The sequence below is a fragment of the Lontra canadensis genome, unplaced genomic scaffold (genome assembly GCF_010015895.1).
Source record: "Lontra canadensis isolate GAN:19392208 unplaced genomic scaffold, GSC_riverotter_1.0 scaffold4, whole genome shotgun sequence".
Lineage (NCBI taxonomy): Eukaryota > Metazoa > Chordata > Mammalia > Carnivora > Mustelidae > Lontra > Lontra canadensis.
This window is the reverse complement of record NW_022630998.1, coordinates 38,327,382-38,348,512: the sequence shown is the minus strand read 5'-3', so window position 1 is coordinate 38,348,512 and position 21,131 is coordinate 38,327,382. Positions and strand designations below refer to the sequence as shown.

General features: G+C 43.6%; 1 protein-coding gene across 1 annotated transcript in view; it reads left to right on the top strand.

Annotated features, from left to right (window-relative positions):
• Positions 1-6,570: 6,570 nt before the first annotated feature.
• ARHGEF28 (Rho guanine nucleotide exchange factor 28) overlaps positions 6,571-21,131 on the top strand; it is a 311,818-nt gene continuing 297,257 nt past the window's right edge. Inside the window, exon 1 of the mRNA XM_032848550.1 lies at positions 6,571-6,662. The gene's annotated coding sequence lies outside the window, so the exon portion shown is untranslated. The remainder of the gene's footprint in view (positions 6,663-21,131) is intronic.

Here is a 21,131-nt window from a genome sequence, read left to right as displayed (position 1 = left end):
CGAGTGAGTGAGCATGAGTGGTGGGTGGGTGGGTGGAGGTGGAAGAGGGAGAGGGAGAAACAGACTCCCAGCTGAGCTGGGAGCCCGATGCAGGGCTTGATCCCAGGACCGTGGGATTGTGACCTGAGTCCAAAGCAGCTGCCCAACTGACTGAGCCACCCTGGTGCCCCATGGATGATTCTTAAATCTCTTGTTGGAGGATCAGGGCCTCTATAAGCTTACTTGCCCTCTCTACCTCCTCAGAGTGCAGAAGAAAGAGCTCTGCCAAAGTATTCAACTTCAGGGGAGTGTGGAATTGAGATCTTTTCAGAACTGAAAATAGACAATACATTTCCTGTGCACGGCACTGTGCCTCAACTATCTTGCTCTTTGGAGTTGGATTCAGAAATTGTAGGATAGTTTACTCAGCCACTGAAGAAGAAATTCTTGGATCCTTTAGTGGCAAGATTCCAAACTTTGCTCTTGGGTTCCCAAAGCCATCAAATGGATCTGCATTTGAACTTTAAGAAGCTGAGGTAAAATATTTTTATATAGGTTTTGTTGCTGTTGGCGGAGGTTAACCAAGTCATACCAGTTTTATTTATAGATTTTTCCTGTCTTCTCCCTTCCCCTGCCTGCCCTTTGTAAATGGAAAAACAGGATCTCGATCCTCTTTAATGAGTAATAACTGCCCAAAGCTATCCATGCGTTTTGAGGCTTCCAAGTGATGTCAGGGGCAGAACACTATGACTCTCCATTCTCTTCACCTGGCATGTCACCAGAAGTCTTCAACGTAATTACAGCCCCTATGACAGCTGCACACACATTAGTTTCCATGTGTATTACTGGTGCTGAGTTGTACCTCCCTAATTAAAAAGGTGTTATTATCTCAATGATCAACTCTGTTTTTTAAGAGCGTTTATCTTATAACTGTGAAAACTTGCTCCAGGCTGGGATTTAATATGGTCATGTGGGTGTTAGCAGGTGTCAGGGCACTGGAGAAAAGCTAGCTGTTGAGTTACTTGACTCCACAACCCATACCTGAGCATCCCAGTAAGGTTCTTGGAAACAAACTTGCTAACTGACAGAAGATTTACAGACACATGCATTCAGGGTGTTGTCTAGCTGGACTGCTTTGGACAATTATGCCCTGGAGATCAAAAAGGTGCCTTTGAGTAGGTTTACAATTTAAGAAGTCAGGTACAATTTGGGAAGAGCTGGAGCCATTTTGGCAAGGAAAAAAACCTAAACAAATCAGTGATGCAAATAATCACTTTCTGACGTGAAGACTATTCTAGATCCTGGGGAAAGCCTCTGTACTTCCTCAGGTGAATCAAGGGTAGGATTTACCGGCCCTTCACAAGTCCAAAAGGCCTGGCTTCCCTGAAGGGCAGGGTAGTATCAACCAATAGTTGGTTTCCTACCAAGATTGGTTTGGGAGGTTTGGAAAAGAACAGAGTAACTGAATAACTGGGAAGCTGTAGAAAACAAAAACAAAACAAACAAACAAAAATGTCTGTGCTAGAGTCTGCATACTTCCCAAACCGGCCTTGCATTTCACAGTGTCCTGGAAGAGTGGACTCCTCTTTTCCCAAAACCGACCCCAAATAGCACTGTCCAAAAGAACGTTCTGTGATGATGGGAATGCTCTAATATCTGTGTTGTCGTAGCAACTTTGTATACTTTCCTTAAAATACCCAAGACTAAAACACACAGCCACATTGTGACTTTTGTGGGCCCTTACAGACACTTGCCTTCATGAGTCCCTTCTTCCATAAAAAAATATGATAGAACAAATAAATTATTATTTCATTGCTATAAAGATAAACATATTATGTCTTAATTTTTTTTTTTACTTGAACTAAAAGTTCATCTTTTTTCTTCTGATTTTAAAAGAAATGACAACATTTTCTTTGGCCCCTGTAAGTACCATGGGTTCTGGGCAGTGAGGCTCCTGTACCTAGTGGAGCAGTTAGGCCTGTTTGAGAGGTTATGCTTTCTCTTTATGGAAGGCCTCACATTTAAAACTGGCTGGCAACGGCCTCTTCTTTCTTAAAAGACTGCAAATTATATTGTGTGGATAGCTGGTGCATAATAAATACTAATTGATTAAAAATATTGAGAGATGTCAGGACTTCTCTTGAAACAAGGTGACTACGTCTCTACTTTTGTTTCTAAGGTCCAGCGTGGATCTGTTATTTTGCTTCTCGGACCAGTACCACGGCATCCCTTGGAGCTTGCCACAAATGCACAGTATCCCTCCATCTGTTATTGAGTCAGGATTTACATTTTGAAAAACTCCACAGGTCATTCACAAGCACCTTACACTGGAGCACTAGCGGCCAGGGATTCACACAGGATAGCTCACCATTGGCAGAAAGGGAAGAGCTGATTCCCTAAACTCATATAATTGAGGGCTGGCTCTCACCCTTCTCCAGGGGCAAAAATTCAGTTATGTTAGTCCAGATGTTCCCAGTCATTGGGAACACCTGGGAGCCTTAAAAAAATACCAAGACATCCCCTCCCACCCTAGAGAGTCTGAAATAATTGGTCTGGGGTGGGATTATGGGAACCTAAATTGTTTTGTTGTGTTTTGTTTTTAGCACTTCCCTGGTGATGCTAATGTGTAGCCGAAATTAAAACCGTGAGAGCTTTCCCACAAGATTGTCCCCTGGTTTTGATCAAGCTGACTTCTTCTCTGTTCCCTAACCTTCCCAACCTAAGCAACCAGGTGGTTACTCCATAACTAGATTCTTATCTCAGAGTCTGACAACGCTCTATTAATTATCTCAAAGCTGTGAAGTGTACTAATGTATCCATATTCTGAAATATTTGTTGCCACCATTTTCTGCATCCTTATGGTGTGTCCAATAGTCACCTTCGGGCATTTATTCTTCACAGTGTGCGTAAATAGTATTTTTATGCCCACTTACAGATGAGGACATGGAGGCTAGAAGGGTTGGATCTTCTGAGGCCATCGTATTTCTCATGCTAAAATCTGTATCCCCTCCTCCATTCTTACATCTATGGTCTTCTAGTATCATGCTTTTATTTAGAAAACATCGGTTTGGGGCACCTGGGTGGCTCACTGGGTTAAGCCTCTGCCTTCGGCTCAGGTCATGATCTAAGGGTCCTCGGATCAAGCCCTGAATCAGGCTCTCTTCGCAGCAGGGAATCTGCTTCTCCCTCTCTGCCTGCCTCTCTGCCTACTTGTGATCTCTCTCTCTCTGTCAAATAAATAAATAAATCCTCCCCCCCCCAAAAAAAATAAAGAAAAGAAAACATCGGTTAAATTCCTAACACATGTGGCCAAACATCAGATTTACAATTGTTCAGTTTTTGAGAATGAAAAGCAGGAAAGAATTAAGTAGATAATAGAATTTAGAGCAGTTCTAAACCATTTAAAAGAAGTTTGAAAATTGCGATTAAATTTTCCTTCCTACATAACGGATGAGATTGTTCACTTAAAAAACAAATATTAACTACTTCCGAGCTGGGGCGCCTGGGTGGCTCAGTTGGTTGGGTGTCTGCCTTCAGCTCGGGTCATGATGGCAGGGTCCTGGGATTTGACTTGGGTCATGATGGCAGGGTCCTGGGATCCAGCCCCACATCAGGTTCTCTGCTCCGAGGGGATCCTGCTTCTCCTTCTCTCTGTGCTGTCCCCCAGCTTCTGTGCTTGTGCTCTTTCTGTCAGATAAATATATAAAATCTTTATTTTTTATTTATATATATATTTTTAAAAGATTTTATTTACTTGACAGAGAGAGAGAGAGAGAGAGAGACAGAAAGAACACAAAAGTAGGGGGAGCAGCAGAGGGAGAGGGAGAAGCAGTTTCCCCACAGAGCAGGAAGCCTCATTTGGGGCTTGATCTCAGGACCCTGGGATCATGACCCGAGCCAAAGGCAGACACTTAACGGACTGAGTCACCCAGGTGCCCCATAAATGAAATCTTAAAAACAAACAAACAAACAAGCAAACAAACTCTAGAGCTAGAGTCTCCATACAAATATTAAATACTCCATATGGGCCCTGTGTTAAGATTGGAGATGACGAGGATAAAAACCAGTCTTTGTTCTTGAGATGACAAGAGAGGATAAGAACCTCTAACAGTCCAACGTATGACAGTGACTATAATCACACGCTCACCTGTGGTAAGGTCATTAAACTTTGTCCGAGTTCAGAGGCTGGCAGAAACCAGGACTATAAAGAAAGGGTTTATGGAGGAGGTCTGTCTGAGGTGTCTAAGGATGAATGGAGACTGAATATAGGAAAGACAGAACTGAACTGGGAAGGACGGTGGTATCATACTTACCAGGAAGTGAGAGTTTTTCTAGCTGAATTACCAACCTGGTTTCTTGTTGGGTGAATGTCCCCTGTCTGGGTACTGACAATCCATTGTCTTTGAATTCTAACCAAATGCGGTCCTGGCCAAGTTAAGTGCTCAGTGTCCAGAGTAACCTGTATCTGGAGCAGCAGAATCAGTGAGATGCAAAGGGTTATTTACACACCTGATACCTACCTGCCTCATATATTCACAGGCTTCTTTTAAGGTTGCTAGAGTACACTTTGCTTAATATTTGAACCTAGAGGGGCGCCTGGGTGGCTCAGAGGTTAAAGCCTCTGCCTTCGGCTCAGGTCATGATCCCAGGGTCCTGGGATCGAGCCCCGCATCGGGCTCTCTGCTCCGTGGGGAGCCTGCTTCCCTTCCTCTCTCTCTCTGCCTGCCTTCCTGCCTACTTGTGATCTCTCCCTCTGTCAAATAAATAAATAAAATCTTTAAAAAAAAAATATTTGAACCTAGAGAAGTTGAAAGCCAAGTACTTATTTAAATATTGATCAAGCTCGGTGCTCTAGAGAAGGCAAGAAAACTACAGATAGCATGATTATACGTCCTTAGTTAGAAAAGATTCCACAATTACTAGTTTTGCTTGTTTCTTTTTAGTGTGGGAGAGAGTTTTAGGTAATTTCTTACAATTCTTGTTCCTCCTCCCACATTTTCTCCCTTTTTTCTTGCTATATATTTGACCTAATTAATGAAAAAAAAAGGGAGGAAGGAGAAAGAAAAAAAATTTACAATGATTCCACACTAGTGATGTAAAAACTACTAAAAACAAGGGCCATTAACAGGTTGATGTTTTTGCTTACCAGAAATTGGGACCCATTTTTGTTTGGTGAGTTGATTTGATTAGTCTCCAGTAGACATTTTATGGTTGGAATTTTTTTGTTTGTTTTCGAAAAGAATATTATTGTTTTAATCTTGAGTATCTTGAAGTCTTGCCATGGGCAGGAATTTTTTTTTTAATTTTTTTATTAAAGGCAGTGCCCGAGGTCAAGCCTAGGGTTCATCCCCTTGTGAAACAGAAGCGACAAGGATTGCAGCTTGGGTTAGGAGTGCGGTCCGGTTTGGGGCGCCCAATTATGAAGGCAGAATGCCACACCTTTGCCTTGGAACAGGGCTAAGGACTTCAGAGGCGGACCAGTGTTGTTTCGCTATCCTCCCCAGGAGCTCTATCTGCGAAGTGGGTGCGACAAGGTGAGGCTGAGAAGAGAGCCAAGACGCGGGAGAGGTGTTGACGAAGGCCAGGTAGGCATGCTCCTTTCTGGCTGGTGGTCTCGGTGGCCAGCTTCCTGGGGCCACACCCCTGTGCGGGTCCTGTGGGTGGCAGGTCTTCACAGGAAAAACAGAGACTCAGGGTACTCTCGAGAAAAGTCATTTTGGTAATTTCGCTTTTCAAGGTGGTCTGCAGTCTGTGTTTTGAAGACCTGGCTGAAGGAGAAAGCTTCTCTGCTTGGGGTTACCATCAGTGGAACCGGAAAAGCGCACTGGATGGCAAGGGAGTCCCTCCCACGCTGTTTTTCCTTGTAAAAACAGGTTAGGATTTTCCTGAAAATTTCTTCAGTTATGAGGACTTGTAGGGGGAGCTACTGGCATGCACGAGCCCGAAGAGAATGAAGGTCGCACGGCTCTGGGACAGAGGGCCGGGAACCTCGAGCATCAAGAGGGCGTCTTATTTGTCAGTCACCCCTGGGCCACGTTCTGTCACCGGTGTGGTGGCTTTTAGTTGCGAACAGGCTCAGCCTCCCTCGGGCATGGCCAACTCCTTTCAGAAAGGGGCAGGCCACTGCTTCCTCAGACAGCGCCAAGGCGAGGCCCATGGGGGGCTGGGGAGCGCGGGCGCCGCAACCGGGACACGACCTCGCCCTCCTCGGGCCCCGTAGGGCCGCGCCGGCCTCCGCCCGTCTCTGCGCCCCGGGACGGGGAGCGGGGGCAGCCGAGGCACGCCGGGAGGGGGCTGGCGGAGGCAGCGCGGTCGGGACGCTTCAGGTTTCGTCCTGGAGCCGGTGGCGGGCGCGGCGGCGGGCGGGCCTGGCCATGTGATGCCGCGGCCGGGAGGTGAGCAGGCGGGGATCCAGTGGCAGCCGGCAGGCGCGGCGGGAGCGGGGGCGGCCCGAGCTGCGGGCGCAGCGGGCCGGCTCCGGGAGCGCGCCCGCGGCTCCGCCCCCTCCGCCTTGGCCCCAGCCTTGCGGCCGCCGGGCGTTGGCAGCTTCAGCGAGAGCCTTCCCGGCCCTGGGCGGCGGCGGCGGCGGCAGCGGACCTGGGCGCGTTCCAGACGCCCTCGGGCAGGGCGTGGGGCGCAGCGCCTCGCTGGGGTTCCGGAGGCAGTGGGGGCCCTAGCTCCAGGTAGGTGCTCTTCAGGGTTCCATCCCCCGCGTCTCCCTGTAGCTCAGGGCAGAAAAGTTTGTTCCCTTCGCCTGAGTTCTCTGTCCCAGAAATACTCTATCCAGGGTACTGGGGGACGCGAGGGACAGCTGAGGTGGACAGGTGGGTGCTGCTGTGGCTTCAGTGGCGCGAGGGATGGCCGCCGCCTCCGGGTCCCTCGGGGACAGCAACAAGTGCAAAGGGTTGCACTGTCCAGCGCGGTGGCGGCCGCAGCTGCGGAGCGTGGGGTCGCTCGCGTCGCGCGGCCGGGAGCGCACAGAGAAGGCGGCGGTCCCTCTCCTTGCAGCCCCCGCCGACTCCGCTATACAGGGTCCCGGGATGGGCGGGTGGAGGGAAAATTTCCCCCAAGGAAATGCACCCTTGCAGTGGAGAAAAGGGGTGTCTCGAAAGCTGGTTCCCCATTGGTGTCTCGCCTCTGGCGTGAGGGTTCTTGGTGGGGCTGGGGCCCCCCAGAGAGCAGACCAAGCTCGTGGTACCAGCGCTATCACTTCTTTTCTGTGGAGATACTTGCTCGTGTTTTCAAAGGAATCTGTAGTTACTTGATTGGGAGGAGGCAGTCGGCATTCCGTCGGATCTTACTCTTAGGGATTCATTTGCCCCTTGAATACCTGGGATGTGAGTGAAAGGTACCCTAACCTTCTCGTGCTAAAAGTTTCCTTAGGGGTCATGATGATGGGCTTGTGCTCCGCCAAGGAGGCATCCTTTTCTGTCGAGGCTGTGTGGAAGCTGGGTGCTGAGGCCGCCTTGGAAACCTAGCTCTAGTTTCCCAGACGCCAATTAGATTTCCAGGAGAGAATCCATCTGCCTCCCTAGGAACCCACAGCGTCCCCCTATTGGTTACAGCGCGGTGGGTCGAGGAAAGGCAGCAACATCTGTGTTTGCGCAGCTTCCTCTCTTTGACCCCCGCCTGGGTCTGGACAAATCCCTGCAGACCCGGAATTACGGAGGTTTACCACCAGCCCCGCGGCAACTGGGTAAGAAAGGAAAAAACAAAAAACCAAATCTTAAACAAAACAAGGACAACAACCAAAAGCCCTCATCATTTATGGTCCCAGGGTCCCATTATGGTCTCGTTTTCTGAAGCGTTGTCATCCTGTATTCTTAGGCCCTGAAGCTGTCAGGGAAAGCGAAATCCTGTTTCCACAGCAAAAACAGAGACCTGTCTTACTAGGTTTTGTAGGTTGTCCATTGCACATGACAGTCCAAGTACCGTGATATCCTGCAAGGTTTCTAGATATATTTTGGGTTTTACATATATTCTTAAAACATCTTTGTATTTGCCTCCTCTTCATTCACGGCAGAGCTAACTCCTTTGGAGTATTTGGAGGATAAGAAATGAGTACTGCAAAAACCCTTGGAATTTCTTTCTACAACATAGTATTTCAATACTATGAACACTGCAGTGAACTTTTTGTGGGATTATTATGCTCATTTAACTTTGATTAAATAGGAATTTGGATCACCTCAGACCTCAAGTTTAGTGGTTAGGGAAACTGAGGCACGCAGGTAGCTACTGGGTATGTGACTGGAATGTCCTGGCTCATATTAGAATGGAGAACAGAGAATTAGTGTTTGTTCTGCTTTGGACTGCTTTCTTCCTTGTAACAACCATATAACCTGGCCAACCAAGAACAGGTTATGTAACAGGTGTCATTAGACTTTCCTTTGAAGCACCTGCCCTGCCTTTAAGTTTAGAAACACTTAAAAGAGGAAAATGGTAAATAAGGCTCGATGAAATTTCATCAGGGGCCTCATTTGGGGTTCACACCTTTTTTTTTTTTTTTAAATCATGTGAATACTGCAGAAGAGTTTAGAATATTTCCTCATTGTACTTTTCTGAGAAAGTTCTGTGGTGGCTCAGACAAATTAGGCAGAAATTGCAGGTGAGTTCTGATACATGGCCTTTATTATATGCTATATGCGAAAGGGAAAAGTACTCTAAATGGGTATTAAAACTGGAATATGGGCGCCTGGGTCGTTCAGTCAGTTGAGTGTCTGCCTTTGGCTCAGGTCATGATCCTGGGATCCTGTGATTGAGCTCTCTGCTCGTGGGGAGCTTGCTTCTCCCTCTCTCAGCTCAGTGCTCTCTCTCACTCGATAGGCAGAGCCGCAGGCAGAGGGAGAGGGAGAAACAGGTCCCTCACTGAGCAGAGAGCATGATGTGGGGCTTGATCCTTGGACTCTGGGGTCATGACCTGAGCTGAAGGCAGATGCTTAACCAACTGAACCACCCAGGTGTACCAATAAATAAAATCTTTAAAAACCCCAAAACCCTGGAATACAATACTTATATTAGTCATTGTGTTCAAAAGTAAATACTCTGTTCGTACTTAAGCTCTAACGTAAAGTCTGGTCAGAGTTTATGACAAGTAGACTCCGCAGAAAAATGGATGCTATAAATATTGGAAAACCTTTTATGATCGGGGCTTGGCTACCATGGTACTGCTAGATAACTCTGGTAGAGGATGGTAGAGCCCAAATTACTCTCCAGTTCCTAGGCTGACTAATTTTATTATGCTTTAATTTACTGATAAGCTAGGATCTAATTGCTGTAGGTTTTGTCTAATAACATTTGTACTTAGATTGCTTTAGCCAAACAGAGAAGCTATAGGATAATTCTTTCATGTGACTTTGGTACAAAGAGTTGGGTCAGGTTGGGTAATTGCTATTTTGGGTTCTAAATTTCTGTTGATTTCAGATCTGAGACATTACTCTTCTGATTTTAGAGTTTTTAGGATCTGTTGCATTTTCTTTTTTTTAAGATTTATTTATTTGAAAGAGAGTAATGCACATGAGCTCACTGTTGTTGGGGGTGGGGGTAGTGTAGAAGTTGACGGGGACACAGAATCCCAAGCAGATTCCCTATTGAGTGCAGAACCCTTGCAGGGCTTGATCCCAGGACACTGAGATCATGACCTGAGCCAAAATCAAGAGTTGGAGGCTTAACTGACTGAGCCACCAGGCACCCCAGGATCTGTTGCATTTTGACTGGGCTTTTGCACACTTGACACTAAGACATGTGACTGGTAAAATGCCAGTACCTTTATATGATAGAGCATCTTAATCAACTGTAATTTTTTCCTTAATTTGATCTTGGCACAGTAGTAATTTGCTTATTTCTACCATTACTGCTCCTGGACTACTTCTCCTAGATAACCAAGGTAATGAGATTTGACATGATTTTTTAAATGAGGGAAAGCAAAAACGTCATGTAATTGAATATTGGGCATTTGTTCCAGTGATCTTCATTTGGAACCTTTTTATCAAATGGATTTTTATTCTTCAGAGGTGATTTTTCCTTAAATTTTCCCTCAATCTGAAGTTTCACTTGTGTAAAAAATTACTGTGAAAGTAGTTTCTTGAAAAAGAAACCTTGTATGTGTGAGTGAAGCCCAGCAGAGGTGGAGATGGGCAATGACATGTTTGCTTTTCTTGGTATCATGTCCAGAAGAGACCCTCTAAACCAGAGTATTTCACGTGGTAGACTTTGAGAGGTGTGCACATGACCATTTTACTTCAAACACATTTAAAATGTTAACTAACTGTTGAAATTTACAGACCTTCCCTTACTATGTTAATCAAGAGATAAATTGCCTGTTAATGAAGTCATGGTTTAGCTCCCAGTTTCACTGGCAAACACAAGTAACCATGCCATTTGTGGCTTAAAGCCTGTTCCTTTTCTTCCATTGCTTTACAACTTAAAGAAATTATTTAAAAGTGTAACAAAGTGAATCACAGTGGGGACCCTGGAGCCAGACTGTCAGACAGCGCCAGCTCTGTCCTGGCTGTGTGACTTCTCTCTACCTGTGGTTTTCCTTTGGTGCAATGGGGATAGTCATTAGAACCTGCCCGATTGGGTTGTTTTGAAGATTCAGTGAGTTAGTTTACAGAGAGCCTCTAGAAGTGCCAGACAGAGAGTAAGTTGTAGAAAACATTGGTGGTTATGTTTATAACAAATGGAAAATAGGCAATTAGAGTTTTAGCTTTAGCAGGTTTTTCTGGTTTTAGAAGGCAATGGGAGGTCAGTAGGAAAGTACACTAGACTGGGAGTCAAGGATGGATTTAGCCTGTGATCTCCCAACTGTATGACCCTGGGCAAGTGTGACCCCTCTATGGTCTCCATTTCCTCCTCTGGTAAAGCAGATTAGACTGGATAGTCTCTAAGGCCCGCCAATCCTTTTATTGTAAACTAATGAAATTTGGAAGGTGGGCATTTGTCAACTCAGCCTTTTTATCTTGGGCAACACTGCCAGGAAGGTACTGTCCACAGAGTTGGTACAGTACTTGCAGTGGTCACTGAGCATTTTGATGGGATTATGGACTATTAAGACCATTAACCTACCTCAACTTGCTCACCAGCTAGTCATCAGGTTGAAATGACTGAGTTACCTTTCTGGACTTAGTCCAGAAAGATTTCACACATGAAAGTCTAGATCTCATGCATGCAGGTCATAGGTTACCCTGCTCCCTGTATTCTGAGGGGCTCCCCATGTTTAAAAGGGGTGGTATAGTCCTAGGAAGCCAAGAGGCAAGCTGGCTGGTGTTTTCTGAATTTCACAATAAAAATTCTGTGCCTGATTCCATACCTCACCATTAGCCTTAACAGAGACACTGTGACTAGACGGACTTGCGACAGAGGAGGTTGTAAGAACTTAAAAGTACTGAAGATCAAGGGGTTTCCACTGGGGCAAATTTCTGTCTTATGTGGCCCCTTCCCATTGTTTGTTTGCATTATCTTCTGGTTTTTGTCTGTTTCCTTTCTTCACTTCGTCTAGCTTCCTGGTGCTGTGTGACCAGGTGTTGGTTTGAAATGGTATGAGGTGCTCAGTGATTGAAGTTATGGGCTCCTCACTTTGAGATCCAACCCAGGATTCCAAGCGTGATGATTTGGTGGTATCATCTGGATTTAGAATCTCCGATGGGCCTGGCCTTTTTGAAAAAGGTGATACGACTGGGCTTGCTAACTACTTCTGGAAGCTTGAGATGTTTCTGGCATTCTACATTTGAAAGTATTCTGGAAAGAGTAACACTTGGTTTTTCTCATGGACTACTTTGTCCCTATGGGCATGTCACCCGTCTCTTGTGAACCCTCTGCTTAACTACAAATAATAACTACCTATGGACTAGGCTGTATACTTGCTAACCTCTGTGACCTCATGTTTGGTCTCTCTTTCTTTCTACCTAAAATCTATTGCAATCCTCAAAGCAAGATCAAGCATGCTTCTGAAACCTTTGACCAACTTTCCCTTCTGAACTCATTAATATATTGCTGGTCCCTCTGATTCATCATTGATCACCTGCCTCTGCTTTCATTATGGGTTCCTGTGTGTTAGTCTTGATTTTCCAGCTTAACTGTAAGCTCACTGAAAGCAGGAACCCTGACTCAGGCTACTGCGTAGGGTGCTTAGATCAGAATATGCACATGTTTGTTGATAATTTTGTGGTCATGTCAATAAGTCCTTTTAATTCACAGCAAAGGCTAATGGCAGTGTTTCCTGTGTAGTGGGTGTGGGTTTCATTGGAAGATATTGGTTTGCAGGAGAAGAAAGGTAAAGGTTGCCCAGGAGGTTAGATGACTAGTCCTTCTCAGATGTAAATGGGCAGTTCCACAGGCACTGTTGAAATTGTATGCTCAGTCTGGGAAAATGAATGCAGTTCTTGACTAGAGTCAGAGCTTTAAGATTGAGAGAAAGCTGAAAGTTTTCTTTTAGTTTCTAGCAGATGCACAGTCCCCCTGTGTAGCATACTTATGAATATTTGACCACTTGAGTACTGCTCTTGAATACTTGGAGTGATGGGGAGCTAATACCATAAAGATACCCTGACTTATCTTTTCCCCCCTCTCAACTTGATTGATAAATATAAACGTATATATTTAGAGTGTCCACTGTGATGATTTGATACATATGTTGGGGAATGAGTATCAAGATCAAGATAGTAAATCATTATGTCATCCAGTTAAGTTCTTTGGGTATGTGGTGTGAATGTTTAAGATTGACTCTCAGTAACTTGAAAGTATGCAATACTGTATTAACTACAGTACTCTATTATCTATAGTTACCATGTGGGATATTAGATCCTCAGAACTTACTGTTATAGGTCAAAAGGTATAAAATTTGAGTTCCATCTTTAAGTTTCCTCATTTCCCCCAGCCCCTGACCACCACCACCCTTCCACTCTGTTACTAGGAAATTAGGTTTGTGTGTTTTTAAAAAAAATACTTATTTATTTGACAGAGAGACACACAGTAACAGAGAGAGAGAGAGAGAGCACTCAAGAGAGCAAGTGCACAAGCAGGAGGAGTGGGAGAGGGAGAAGTAGGCTTCCCGGCAAGCATGGAGCCCAGTGTGGGGCTCGATCCCAGGACTCTGGGATCATGACCTGAGCCAAAGGCAGACACTTAGCAACTGAGCCACCCAAGCGCCCTGTAGTTTTTTTTTTTTTTTTTTTTTTTTAAAGATTTTATTTGTTAGAGAAAGAGAGCCTGTGAGCAGGGGGAGGGGCAAAAGAGAGGGAAAAGCAGACTCTCCCGCTGAACATGAAGCCTGATGTGAGTCTCGATCAGAGGGCCCTGAGATCATGATCTAAGTTGAGGGCAGATGATTAACGACTGAGCCACCCAGGTGCCCTTCATTGTAGTTTTGACTTGCCTTTCCCTGATAAGTGATGTTGAACACCATTTCATGTACTTATTGGCTATTTGTGTATCTTCAGAAAATGTCTATTCAGATCTTTTGAACATTAAAAAAAAAAGATTTTATTGATGTGGGGGATGCCTGGGTGGCTCAGTTGGTTAAGCATCTGCCTTTCAGCTCATGTCCTGATCCTGGGGTCCTGGGACTGAGACCCACATTGGACTCCCTGTTCAGCAGGAAGCCTGCCTCTCGCTCTGCCTCTCCCTCCAGTTGTGCGAGCTATCTCTCAAATAAATAAAATCTCTCTCTCTCTCTCTTTTTTTAAGATTTTATGTATTTATTTGTCAGAGAGAGAGAGAGAGAGAGGAGGCAGGCAGAGGGAGAAGCAGGCTCTCTGCTGAGCAGGGAGCCCAATGTGGGGCTCAGTTGCAGAACGCTGGGATCAGGACATAAGCTGAAGGCAGACACTTAACTGACTGAGCCACCCAGGTGTCCTGGGATGTTCTGTCATTCTGTAGGGTTTTTTTCCTGTGCAAAAACTTTTGGGTTTGACAGATTTCCATTTTTTTTTGCTTTTGTGCCTCTTGCTTTTGGTGTCTTTTTTTCCAAAAATCCTCACCAAGGCTGATGTAGATGGGGGAAACAAAGGCATAAGGAAACACAGATAAAATTAAATGTCCATATAACCTGCAGTCCATTGACAAATACTTAAGGCAGGTGGAGTATAATGTTTCTCCAGGAAGCTCCTAACTGTCTTAATGTTAACACCTTCCTAGACAGAAAAGCAATCTTAGTTTGACAATAGCAAGGCCTCCCACATCCTCAGAGTCCTCTTTAGCATATGAAAATCCTTTGGAACTTCCCTTATCTTTCCCTCAATCCCGGAGTGTATAATCAGTTGCTCCACTTAATCCTGGGGCAGTGGGCAGCCCCTCTTTCTTTCTTAAACTCTTATGTGTTTGAAAGACAGAGAAGAGAGCACAAGGGGTGGGATGTTGGGGAGAGGCTCCCATGCGGCGGGGCTCCATCCCACGACCATGGCTTCATGACCAGAGCTAAAGGCAGACACTTAACCCTCTGAGCCACCCAGGTGCCCTGGCAGTACCTCCTTCTGCCCAAGGGTCCTGTCCCCGTGCTTTAATAAAAGTACCATTTTGTACCAAAGGCATCTCAAGAATTCCTTCTTGGTCATCAATACTGGATCCCACCAAATCTCACAAAAAACATTCAAAAATGACATCAGAGACTTAAGGACCTGTTTCCCCTATATTTTCTTGTAGGAGCTTTTTGGCTTCAGATGATGTTCAAATCTTGCAATTCATTTTGAGTTAGTTTTTGTGTGTGGTTTGATATCGTGGTCCAGTTTTTCTTTGTAGTTTGTCGGTTTCCCCAACACCGTTTATCGAAGATACTGTCCTTTCCCCATTGTATGTTCTGGAGTCCTTTGTTGTAAACAAACTGACCTTATAAGCTTGGGTTTTTTTCTGGGATCCCTGTGCGATGGATCTATATGTTTTTTTGTACCAATACTATACTATTTGAGTGACTCTAGCTTTATTTATTTAAAGATTTTATTTTAAAATAATCTCTGGCTCAATTGTACAAACCCCAGATCAAGAGTTGCACACTCTACCCACTGAGGCAGACAGGCGCCCCTGAATGACTACAGTTCTGTAATGTAGTGAAGTGTTCAAGAGTGTGACCCCTCCAGCATTCTGGTTCTAAGATTGCTTTGGCTATCAGGGTCTTTGTGGTTTCATACAAACTTCAGGATAATTTTTTCTTTGCTTTGCCTTTTTTTTTTTTTTTAATTTTTAAAATTTTTTTTGAGAAATGCTGTTGGGATTTTGAGGGGGATTACGTTGACTCCATAGATGGCTCTGGGTAGTGTGGACATTACCAGTATATTGACAACATTAATTCTTCAGCTCTGTGAACAAGGACATCATATTTGTTTTAATTTTTTTGTCAAAGTCTTAGAATTTTTGGCATATAGATATTTCACTTTCTCATTGAGATTATTCCTATATGTCTTTTTTGGTGCTATTGTAATGGGATTTTTTTTTCTTCTGGTAGTTAGTTTTTGGTGTATAGAAATGCAGCAGGCTGTATTTTGTACTCTGCAAATTTACTGAACTTAAAACAACTTTTGTATTTTGTTTTTTGTTTATTGTTTTCTGTGGGTTTTTTTGGTATAGTCCTTTAGGATTTTCTATAACAAGATTGTGACATTTACTATTTTATTTCATCCTTTTTATTTGAGTGCTTTTTTTTCCTCTTGCCTAACTACTATAGATAGGATTTTCAGTACTTACATTAGACAGGAGTGAAAATCATGGGCATCCTTGGTTTGTTCTTGATTTTGAAGGGGAAAGTTTTCGACATCTTACTGTTGAGTATGGTGTTAGCTGTGGGTTTGTTATATATATTGCTTTTATTATGTTGAGGTGTATGTTCCTTCTGTATTGGTTGTTGAGAGTTTTTATGAAAGTTTGCTGAATTTTATCAAATGCTTTCTTTGAATCTTTTGAGACAGGTTTTCTTCTATTAATGTATCATAGTTATTGATGTTTTTAATGTGTTTATCACTATTTATAGAAATAGTGCCTTTTTTTTTTTAAAGATTTTATTTATTTATTTAACAGAGATCAATCGCAAGAAGGCAGAGAGACAGGCAGAGAGAGAGAGAGAGAGAGAGAGAGGAGGAAGCAGGCTCCCTGCTGAGCAGAGAGCCTGATGCAGGACTTGATCCTAGGACCCTGGGAACATCAACTGAGCCGAAGGCAGAGGCTTTAACCCACTGAGCCACCCAGGTGGTCCGAAATAGTGCTTTCTTAGAAATTCTTAGAAGTGGTTTGCTGGGGCACCTGGGTGGCTCAGTCCATTAAGCATCTGCTTTCAGCTCAGGTCATGGTCCTGGGGTCCTGGGATAGAGCCCCACATCAGGCTCCCTGCTCAGTGGAGAGTCTGTTTCTCCCTCTCTGGTCCACCCCCCCATGCTTTCTTAAATAAACAAATAAAAACATCTAAAAAAATGGTTTTTCTTCATCCAATAAGTTTTAATATGGTCTATTAATAATGTTTCTCCAAAATATTTTATTTCCCTTTTCATTTCTTTGACCTACCAGTTGTTCAGAAGTGTGTTATAATTTATATTTATTGTGATTTTTCTCTCCCCACCTCCAACTTTCTTCCTTTTAACTGATACCTAGCTTTGTACCTGTGTTTGGAAATGATACTTGATATTTCATTGTTTTATATTTGTTAGGACAAGTTTTCTTTTTTAAATGTTCTATTCTGCTGTTGAATGGAATGTTTGTATATGTAGGTCCATTGACCTCCAGTGTACTTCAAGTTCACTCTTTCCTTATTGATTTTTCTGTCTGGATGATCTATCCATTGTTGGAAATGGGTTATTGAAGTACCTGGTATTACCGCTTTGCTGTCTATTTCTGCCTTCAGATCTGTTAATTTAATATTTAGGTTTTTAATATTTAGGTTTGTGCCTGGGTGGCTCAGTTGGTTAAGTGACTGCCTTCAGCTTAGGTCATGGTATCGGAGTCCCAGGATTGAGTCCCGCATCAGGTTCCCTGCTCAGCGGGGAGTCTGCTTCTCCCTCTGACCTTCTCCCTTCTCATGCTCTCTCTCTGTCTCTCTGTCAAATAAATAAATAAAATATTTTAAAAATTAAAAAAAATATTTAGGTTTTCTAAAGTAGGTACACATATAATAGTTACATTGTCTTGATGAATTGACCTCTCTTGTTGTATAATGCCTTATTTGCCTCTCGTTATAACTTTTGGCTTAAACTTTGTGTATTAAGTGTAGTGATCCATGTTCTCTTCTAATTTCCATTTGTGTGGAATATTTTTCTATCCTTGCCCTCTTAGCCTATGAGTGTTCTTAAAGGTTAGTGAATCTTTCAGGCAGCTACAGTTGGGTTTTGTTTTTTTTGGGGGGGGGAGGGTCCATCAGCTTCTCTTTGTCTATTAGTTAAAACCATTTTCATTTAGCATGATATAATGTCCTTATTTCTAGATACAGACTTATTATTGACTTTCACTTAATTTCTTTGTGATTATTTCGTAGATCCTTTTTTTCCCTTCCTCTCATGTTGTCCCTCTTAGTGAATTAATGAAACTTTCTGGGGTTCTACTGACCTTTACCCTGCGTGGTGAAATCCCTTTGGGGGGATTGTTTTTGGTACCAAGCTACTGTGAACTGGCAGAGTGGAATGACTCAGGTAGGGTGTTTCCTGTGTTCCTGCTATGTGACTAGCCTCCATTTTTCTTTTTTTTTTTTAGCTTCATAGTGTATATGTATGTATGTTTGTATTTTTAATGATTTTTATTTGAGAGCAAGAGAGAGAGAGAGCACAAGCTGGGGGGAGGAACAGAGAGAGAGGAAGAAGCAGATTCCCCACCAGCAGAGAGCCCTATGCAGGGCTTGATCCCAGGACCCTGAGATCATGACCTGAGCCGAAGGCAGACGCTTAACTGACTGAGCTACAAAGGCCTCCCTATCTCATAATATTTCTCTTGCTTTTCATTGTAGTGCAGAACTTTGCTAGAGCTATTTTTATTGGTTTGTAGTTGTTTGTTGTTTCATTGTTGGGGGGATGGATGTTGGGACCGACCTCTAAGTTCTCTATTCTGCTGATATCATGCCTCACCCCCCCCCCCCCACAGGTGTATCTTTGGAAAGGTTAAGCTGTTACACTTAATAAGGAGGAGAATTGTTTTTATCATAGTTTGCTGATGAGAGGCCATTCTGAACAATTTACTTTCATGAGAGCCCCTTAGATTGATTGATTGCTTTTAAAAGAGTATTTATTTATTTGTCAGAGAGAGAGCACACAATCAGGGAGAGGGACAGGCAGAGGGAAAAGCAGGCTCCCTGCTGAACAAGGAGCCTGATGTGGGACTTGATCCCAGAACCCTGGGGTAATGACCTGAGCCTAAGGCAGATGCTTAACTGACTGAGCCACTCGGGCACCCATTTATCCCCTTATATTTAAAAAACCTTACATATCCCACCTTTAAGTCTTCTTCTTCTTCTTTTTTAAAGATTTTATTTATTTATTTGACAGAGATCACAAGTAGGCAGAGAGGCAGGCAGAGAGAGAGGGGGAAGCAGGCTCCCTGCTGAGCAGAGAGCCCGATGAGGGGCTCAATCCCAGGACCCTGGGATCCTGACCTGAGCCGAAGGCAGAGACTCAACCCACTGAGCCACCCAGGCGCCCCTAAGTCTTTTAATTTGGAAAAGAAAACCTTTTCATCTTTTGTTAATTGACGGGATTTTGAATCCTCTCAACACCCCTGGATACCGAACATATTCTAATTTGCTGTATTCTTAAAGTGTAGTCCTTTCAGAATGTGTGGGACAGCACAGAGCATGGTAGAACCATTCGAACTCTTGTTTAATAGCCCCCCCCCCCCCAACCTTCTACCTTCTAGGAAAGCAGTAGAGCCTCAGGGTTAGCATGATACCTGCAAATGAACTTGAGGAGTCTCAGGGTTCTGCTACTTCCTACCTTGTCCTGGATAAATCACCTAACCTTTAGCCGACCTTTTTAGTTCTTTTTCTCATAGCATTGTTAGAAGGATCCCATAAGATAGTCTGTGGGAAGTGCGTAGCACAGAACCGGGAATAGAATAATTACTCAAGTGAAGGCATTTGAATTAAGGTACTTCTAAGTAGTGTTAATGACTCTTGATGGTCAGTCATCTCAAAAATGACCAAGTTTGATTTTTTGAAAATTTTTTTAAACACATGCTGCACTGAGCCCTATGTCTTCTTTTACAGACCTTTACAGTGGGTTTCTTAGTCCTAGGACTGGAACTGAGTTTCTCAGATTTATCTTCCTGCCTTTAGCCTTTTGCTGTAACTTTTCCAAGTATTTTAGATTGTTAAACTTATTCACTTCTCCTTTTAGTTTCAAGTTTTGCACAGGTCTGATAGGTGTTTCTTTAATGCTTTAATGAAAAAAAACAACACTCTTATGTAGGCTAAGGTCCTAGTTCTGAAGACAAGGTAATTTGGTGCATCTGTACACATTTCTGATTGATGTTTGCCAATTTCAGGTAGAGTTCAACTAATTACTCTTGTTCTAGTATCAGATTTTTAATCTTTTGTCTTTTCATAAGGATCTATACAATACCCAACAAACCTGTATCTCTAGTATATGAAGTTAGCAGTTTAGTAATTACATTATGGAATGAGGTTATATTCTCAAGTGACTTCCTCTTGAGAGAGTTGCCACTGTCTCTTCCTTGGAGCCCTCAGCCCTCTAGTAGTCTGCTCTAGGACCTTGTTTAGGATCAAAATGAAATTCCTTGAATCCATAGCTTGTAGAATCTGCCCTTTTGAAAATTGGAATGACTTGTGCCTGTCTTCTGTGTGAAACCTGTCCTTTTTGACAGTTCCTGATGGATTATGGTTAGGAGACTGCGTAGGATTCTTCTTCGCACGTCCAGAAGCCTGGAACTTAGAGCAGCTTGATCTTTCTTATGAAGGGCTTTTCCACGTAGAGATATTCTTTCTCCTCTTTCCAACTGGAAATCATTTCCTTCAAAGAGGAGATGAATTTTAAACAGAGAAGAGTTCTTTTTGTCATTCATTTCACACCAGTCCTAAGCAGACCTATGTATCCCTTCCTCCACTGTCTGGTTTAAATGTACATTGACACTGCTATACCAACTTGACCAACTTGAAGATAGCAGTGTCTGTCTTGGAAGATATAGTGTCAGTATAGTTATGTGTAGAAGCCTGTGGAAAGAGGTGCATGCTTAACTTTTTGAAACTACACTGTGTATAAAGCTTCTTTCAACTAACATCTTTCATTAAGATAGAAGTGTTTCCAGGGGCACCTGGGTGGCTGAGCAGGTTAAGCCTCTGCCTTCGGCTCAGATTGTGATCTTGGAGTCCTGGGAGGAGTTCAGGATTGAGCCCCGCATCCCTGCAATGGGCTCTCTGCTCAGCAGGGACCTGCTTCCCTCCTCTCTCTGCCTGTCTCTCTGCCTACTTGTGATCTCTCTCTGTCAAATAAATAAATAAAATATTGAAGGAAAAAAAAAAAAGTGTTTCCAAAAAAAAAGAAAGAAAGATCCCAATTTTTAAAAAATCCTGGACTTTCGCCCCCAACCCCCAACTTAGGTTATTTGGGGATTTGGTTTGTCTGACATAACTCTTGACAGCATGACACTCTAATTATTTGAGGAAAAGAGGCAGGGAAGAGGATTAAAAAAAGCCATTCTTGGGGCGCCTGGGTGGCTCAGTGGGTTAAGCCTTTGCCTTCGGCTCAGGTCATGATCCCAGGGTCCTGGGATCAAGCCCCACATGGGGCTCTCTGCTCAGCAGGGAGCCTGCTTCCCCCTCTCTCTCTGCCTGCCTCTCTGCCTACTTGTGATCTCTGTCAAATAAATAAATAAAATCTTAAAGAAAAAAAAGCCATTCTTAGCTTTGTATGTGTGGAAAACCACAGAAGCCTGCCAAACGGGAGGCCTGCCTTTTGTCTTGAACCCCTAGAATGTGAAGATCTATACGTACATCCATAGAGCACATATCTTTTCCAAATGGGATGGAACCAATCTTTTCCAGGTGATGATGTCTATGAACTGTGATTCCTTTAGGCAGTGATTTTATTGACTGTTAATAAAGGTGGGTGGAGGTAGAGTTTGGAATGGGATGAAATGGTGAGGGAAGTTAGGCCCAGATGAATCATTGTATAGAAAGTATAATCTATCTTCCTTTAATTCAGAAAAAACCCACTTTTATAAGAATCAGCTCATCTAAC